This window comes from Gorilla gorilla, chromosome 10 (assembly GCF_029281585.2).
Source record: "Gorilla gorilla gorilla isolate KB3781 chromosome 10, NHGRI_mGorGor1-v2.1_pri, whole genome shotgun sequence".
Taxonomy (NCBI): domain Eukaryota; kingdom Metazoa; phylum Chordata; class Mammalia; order Primates; family Hominidae; genus Gorilla; species Gorilla gorilla.
Window position 1 is genome coordinate 21,943,658 of NC_073234.2, and position 6,000 is coordinate 21,949,657.

The 6,000-nt window shown below is 44.4% G+C and overlaps 1 long non-coding RNA gene across 1 annotated transcript in view; it reads right to left on the reverse strand.

Annotated features, from left to right (window-relative positions):
- LOC129525927 (uncharacterized) overlaps positions 1-5,636 on the reverse strand; it is a 53,421-nt gene extending 47,785 nt beyond the window's left edge. Inside the window, exon 1 of the long non-coding RNA XR_010129237.1 lies at positions 5,386-5,636. This is a non-coding gene — a long non-coding RNA (uncharacterized lncRNA). The remainder of the gene's footprint in view (positions 1-5,385) is intronic.
- Positions 5,637-6,000: the final 364 nt, after the last annotated feature.

The following is a 6,000-nucleotide window of genomic DNA, read 5'->3' on the forward strand; positions in this document are numbered from 1 at the left end:
GAAGTCAGACAAACCAGCTGGGAGGTTAATGACATTAATGCTTACAGAGAAGCAGTTTTATCAAATGCCACTGTTGCCTGTCACATAACAATGGCAACCAGCACACAAGAGCAATCACCATGATGTGTATGTGCTAGCAGAGTCCTTTTTTTTTTTTTTTTTTGAGACGGAGTCTCGCTCTGTTGCCCAGGCTGGAGTGCAGTGGTGTGATCTCAGCTCACTGCAACCTCCAAGTGATTCTCCTGCCTCAGCCTCCTGAGTAGCTGGGATTACAGGCGCGCGCCACCATGCTTGGCTGTTTTTTTTTTTTTTTTTTTTTTTTGTATTTTTAGTAGAGATGGGGTTTCACCATGTTGGCCAGGCTGGTCTTGAACTCCTGACCTCATGATCCGCCCACCTCGGCCTCCCAAAGTGCTGGGATTACAGGCGTGAGCCACCGCGCCCAGTGAGAGTCCTCTTTATGGCTGCAAAACTCCTGATGTACAGACTGAAATGGCTTTCGTGTGACTCAGGCTGCAGTCACGAAGGCCACATTCCTTTCAACGTGGTCATGTGGAAACCGGCAGCATGTACAAGGGAATGCTTCCCCGTCACTCCAACGCCCCACCCCACACACACACCATGAGCTACTGTGACCCTAGAGAGCAAAGGTGAACTGTGTTTTGTTTTAATTTGGCATTTTAATTGAGATACAATTCACATAATTTAAAAGTCACCATTTTAGGCCAGGTGCGGTGACTCACGCCTGTAATCCCAGCTCTTTGGGAGGCCGAGGTGGGCGGATCATGAGGTCAGGAGTTGGAGACCATCCTGGCTAACACGGTGAAACCCTGTCTCTACTAAAAATATGAAAAATTAGCCGGGCATGTTGGTGGGCACCTGTAGTCCCAGCTACTTGGGAGGCTGAAGCAGGAGAATGGCGTGAACCTGGGAGGCGGAGCTTGCAGTGTTGCAGTGAGCCGAGATCGCACCACTGCAGTCCAGCCTGGGCGACAGAGCAAGACTCCGTCTCAAAAAAAAAAAAAAAAAAAAAGTCACCATTTTAAAGACCAGGTACAATGGCTCACACCTGTAATACCAACACTTTGGGAGAACAAGGCAGGCAGATCGCTTGAGCTCAGGGGTTTGAGACCAGCCTGGACAACATGCCCAAGCTCCATCTCTACAAAAAATAAAATAATTAGCCCGGTGCGGTGGTGTGCACCTGAGGTGGGAGGATCACTTGAGCCTGGGAGGTTGAGGCTGCAGTGAGCTCTGATTGTGCCACTGCACTCCAGCTTGAGCGAAAAAGTGAGACCGTATTTAAAAAACAAAAGAAAAGTTAGTCCGAATTCTCTCCCTATGCTGTCCCCTGGCAACTGCTAATCTATTTTCTGTCACTATGGATTTGCCTATTCTGGACATTTTATATAAATGGAATCACACAATATCTGACTGGCTTCTTAACAAAATGTTTTCAAGCTTCATGCATGTGGTAGTATGCAACAGAACTTCATTCCTCTTTACGGCTGAATAACATTCCATTGTATGGTTATGCCACATTTTGTTCATTCATTAATCACATCACTGGATAGACATTTGAATTAGCTTGGCTAATTTTTTTTTTTTTTTTTTGAAGAAAGGTTCTCACTCTGTTGCTCAGCCTGGAGTGTAGTGGCGTGATCTTGGCTCACTGCAGCCTCAACCTACCAGGCTCAAGAGATCCTCCCGCCTCAGCCTCTCAAATAGCTGGGACTACACATGCCACATTTAGTTCACTCATTCATCACATTGCTTGATGGATGTCGGGGTTGTTACTACTTTTTGGTATTATGAATAATGCTGCTGTGAACATGTACGTACAAGTCTTTGTGTGAACATGTTTTCTCTTCTCTCAGATATATACCAACAAGTGCAATTGCTGAGTTATATGGTGATTCTATATTTAACCTTTTGAGGAGCTGCCAAACTGTATTCCACAGCAGCTGAATCACTTTACATTCCCACCACCAGTATATGAGGGCTCCGATTTCTCTATAATCACACCAACACTGTTTTTTGTTTTGTTTTGTTTTTGAGATGGAGTCTCGCTCTGTCACCCAGGCTGGACTACAGTGGTGCCATCTCGGCTCACTGCAACACTGCAAGCTCCACCTCCTGGGTTCACGCCATTCTCCTGCCTCAGCCTCCCAAGTATCTGGGACCACAGGTGCCCACCACCACGCCCAGCTAATTTTTTGTATTTTTAGTAGAGATGGAGTTTCACTGTGTGTTAGCCAGGATGGTCTCGATCTCCTGACCTCGTGATCTGCCCGCCTCGGCTTCCGAAAGTGCTGGGATTACAGGCGTGAGCCACCGCGCCCGCCTGTTTTCCTTTTTTTTATTGTATAGCTATCCTAGTGGATGTGAAGGGATATCTCATTGTGGTTTTGATTTCCATTTCCCTAATAACTAATGAAGTTGACGATCCTCTCATGTGTTCATTAGCCGTTTCTATATCTTCTTTGAAGACTATTCAGATGCTTTGCTCATTTTTCAAATTGGGTTGTCTTGACTGTTAAGTTGTAAGAGTTCTTTGTATAGGCCGCGCACGGTGGCTCACGCCTGTAATCCCAGCACTTTGGGAGGCCAAGGTGGGTGGATCACCTGAGCTCAGGAGTTCAAGACCAGCCTGACCAATATGGTGAAACTCTGTCTCTACTAAAATAACGACAACAACAAAAAATAGCCGGGCGTGGTGGCGGGCGCCTGCAGTCTCAGCTGCTCGAGAGGCTGAGGCAGGAGAATCACTTGAACCCAGGAGGTGGAGCTTGCAGTGAGCCGAGATTGCGCCATTGCACTCCAGCCTGAGAGACAGAGCGAGATTCCATCTCAAAAAAAAAAAAAAAAAAAAAAAGAGTTGTTTGCATATTCTGGATGTTAGGCCCTTATCAGATAGACATTTTGCAAATATAGTCCTCCATTCTGTGGATTGTCTTTTCACTATCTTGTTGGTATCCTTTAACCTGCAATGCTTTTAATTTTAGTAAAGTTTGATTTATCTTAATTTATTTTTTCTTTGATTCTTGTGCTTATTTCTAAGAAACCATTTCCTAATTCAAAATCATAGAGATTTTCACCTGTTTCCCCGTTTTTTTTTTTTGAGACAGGGTCTCCTTCCGCTGCCCAGGCTGGAGTACAGTGGTGCGATGTCGGCTCACTGCAGCCTCAACCTCCCAGGCTCAAGTGCTCCTCCCACCTCAGCCTCCCAAGAAGCACACCATCATGCCTGGTAAATTTTTTTTTTATATTTTGTAGAGACAGGGTCTCACTATGTTGCCCAGGCTTCACCTATATTTCCTTCTCAGACTTTTATAGTTTTAGCTCTTACATTTAGATCTTTGATATATTTTGAGTTAAGTTTTATGTATGGTATGATATGAGTTCAAATTCATTCTTTTGCATGTGGATATCGATTTGTTTCAGCATCATTTGTTGAAAAGGCTATTCTTTCCCCCACTGAATGGTTTTGGTAATGTTGGTAGAAGTCAACCGACCATAGATGAGTGGACTGGATCCTGTTCCGTTGGTGTGTGGACTGGATTCTATTCCCATTGGTGTGTGGACTGGATTCTATTCCCGTTGGTGTGTGGACTGGATTCTATTCCCGTTGGTGTGTGGACTGGATTCTATTCCCGTTGGTGTGTGGACTGGATTCTATTCCCGTTGGTGTGTGGACTGGATTCTATTCCCGTTGGTGTGTGGACTGGATTCTATTCCCGTTGGTGTGTGGACTGGATTCTATTCCCGTTGGTGTGTGGACTGGATCCTCTTCCGTCGGCGCGGGGACTGGATCCTGTTCCGTCGGTGCATGGACTGGATTCTGTTCCGTCAGTGTGTGGACGGGATTCTATTCCCGTTGGTGTGTGGACTAGATCCTCTTCCGTCGGCGCGGGGACTGGATCCTGTTCCGTCGGTGTGGGGACTGGATTCTATTCCCGTCCGTGTGTGGACTGGATTCTGTTCCATCCGTCTGTTTATCTATCCTTATGCCAATATCACATCGTCTTGATTACAGTAGCTTTGTAGTAAGTTTTGAAAATTAGGAAGTATGAATCCTTTAACTGTGTTCTTTTTCAAGATTGTTTTGTTTATTTTAGGTCCCATGCAATTCTGTATGAATTTTAGGATCAGTGTGTCCATTTCTGGGGTTTGGGGGGACAGTTTCTATAGAGATTGCATTGAATCTGTAGATAAATTTGGTATCAACATCTTAACAATATTAAGTTTTTAGACAATAAACATAGGCTGTCCTTTGATTTTATTTAGACCTTGTTTGAATTCTTTCCACAATATTTTTCAGCGTACAATTATTGCATTTCTTTGGTTAAATTTATTCCTGGCAGGGCGCGGTGGCTCCCAGCACTTTGGGAGGCTGAGGCGGGCGGATCACGAGGTCAGGAGATTGAGACCATCGTGGCTAACACAGTGAAACCCTATCTCTACTAAAAATACAAAAAATTAGCCAGGCGTGGTGGCAGGCACCTGCAGTCCCAGCTACTTGGGAGGCTGAGGCAGGAGAATGGCGTGAACCCGGGAAGCAGAGCTTGCAGTGAGCCGAGATGGTTCCACTGCACTCCAGCCTGGGCGACAGAGTGAGACTCCGTCTCCAGAAAAAAAAAAAAAAAACGCCTGTTCCTAAGTATTCTATTCATTTTGATACTATTCTAAGCAGACGGTCTTCTTAATTTCATTTTCAGGTTATTCATTGCTAGTGCATAGAAATGCAACTGATTTTTGTACACAGAAGAGCCCGGAACTAGTAATGTAAGTGATCTTGTATCCTGCAACTCTGCTGAACTGTTTTATAGCTCTAATTATTTTTTGTAGATTCCTTAGGGTTTTCTATATATAATATCACGTCATTTGCAAACAGAGATAGTTTTACTGTTTCCTTTCCATCACACAAGTTTTTCTAAATGCAGGATGACACTTTGTGACACTGATATGCTAATGAAGAGCATTCATCTAATTGCAAAGGGTTTGTTCAGGTAGTGTACCTTAGTGACACACCAGAACCTATGACTCAGGACCAGCATTTTACAACCTTAATGTGAGAAATAAAATACCAGGATTTCTTGAACTTAGAACTCTGGCACAGTTGCAACATCAACGCTTTACTATTTCCCAACATTGGATTTTTTTTTAGAAGGAAATCAAAAACATTATTGAGTATATTTTAAAACCACTGAGATTAAAAGGTAAACTTCATGTTATGTATATTTTACCACAATGAAAAAATAGTTGAAATTCCACATCAGAACATGAAGTACTTTCCAACGAAGCCAAGGGTTGGATAAGAAATCTATTTTCCACCATCACCCAGGGTTAAAACAATCTTCCAAATTTTGAATGTAGTGTACGTACAGATGTAGGTCCTGGTGGTGTGGCAAATCACCTTCCCCGAGAATGTCCACCACGGTAGTCTGACACCAAGCTGAATATAAACAATCTAATGAAGATGACAATGTCCCTCTCCTTGATTTAAAACAGAGACACCGTTGTTACTTTTTTCCTGTTTTGATACATTATTTTAAAATTTGAGACAAAATTTCTTTTGAGACAGGGTCTTGCTCTGATGCCCAGGCTGGAGTGCAGTGGTGTCATCATAGCTTACTGCAGCCTTGACCTCCCAGGCTCAAGCAACCCGCCACCTCAGCCTCTGCAGGCAACTGGGACCACAGGTGGTGCACCACCACACCAGCAGTGACAATTTTTTTTTTTTCCAAGACAGGATCTCACTCTATCACCCAAGCTGGAGTGCAGTGGCATGATCTTGGCTCACTGCAACCTTCGCCTCCCGGGTTCAAGTGGTTCTCCCACCTCAGCCTCTCAAGTGGCTGGGATTACAGGCGCCCACCACCATGCCTGGCTAATTTTTGTATTTTTAGTAGAGACGGGGTTTTGCCATATTGGCCAGGCTGGTCACGAACTCCTGACCTCAAGTGGTCTGCCCACCTTGGCCTCCCAAAGTACACAGAT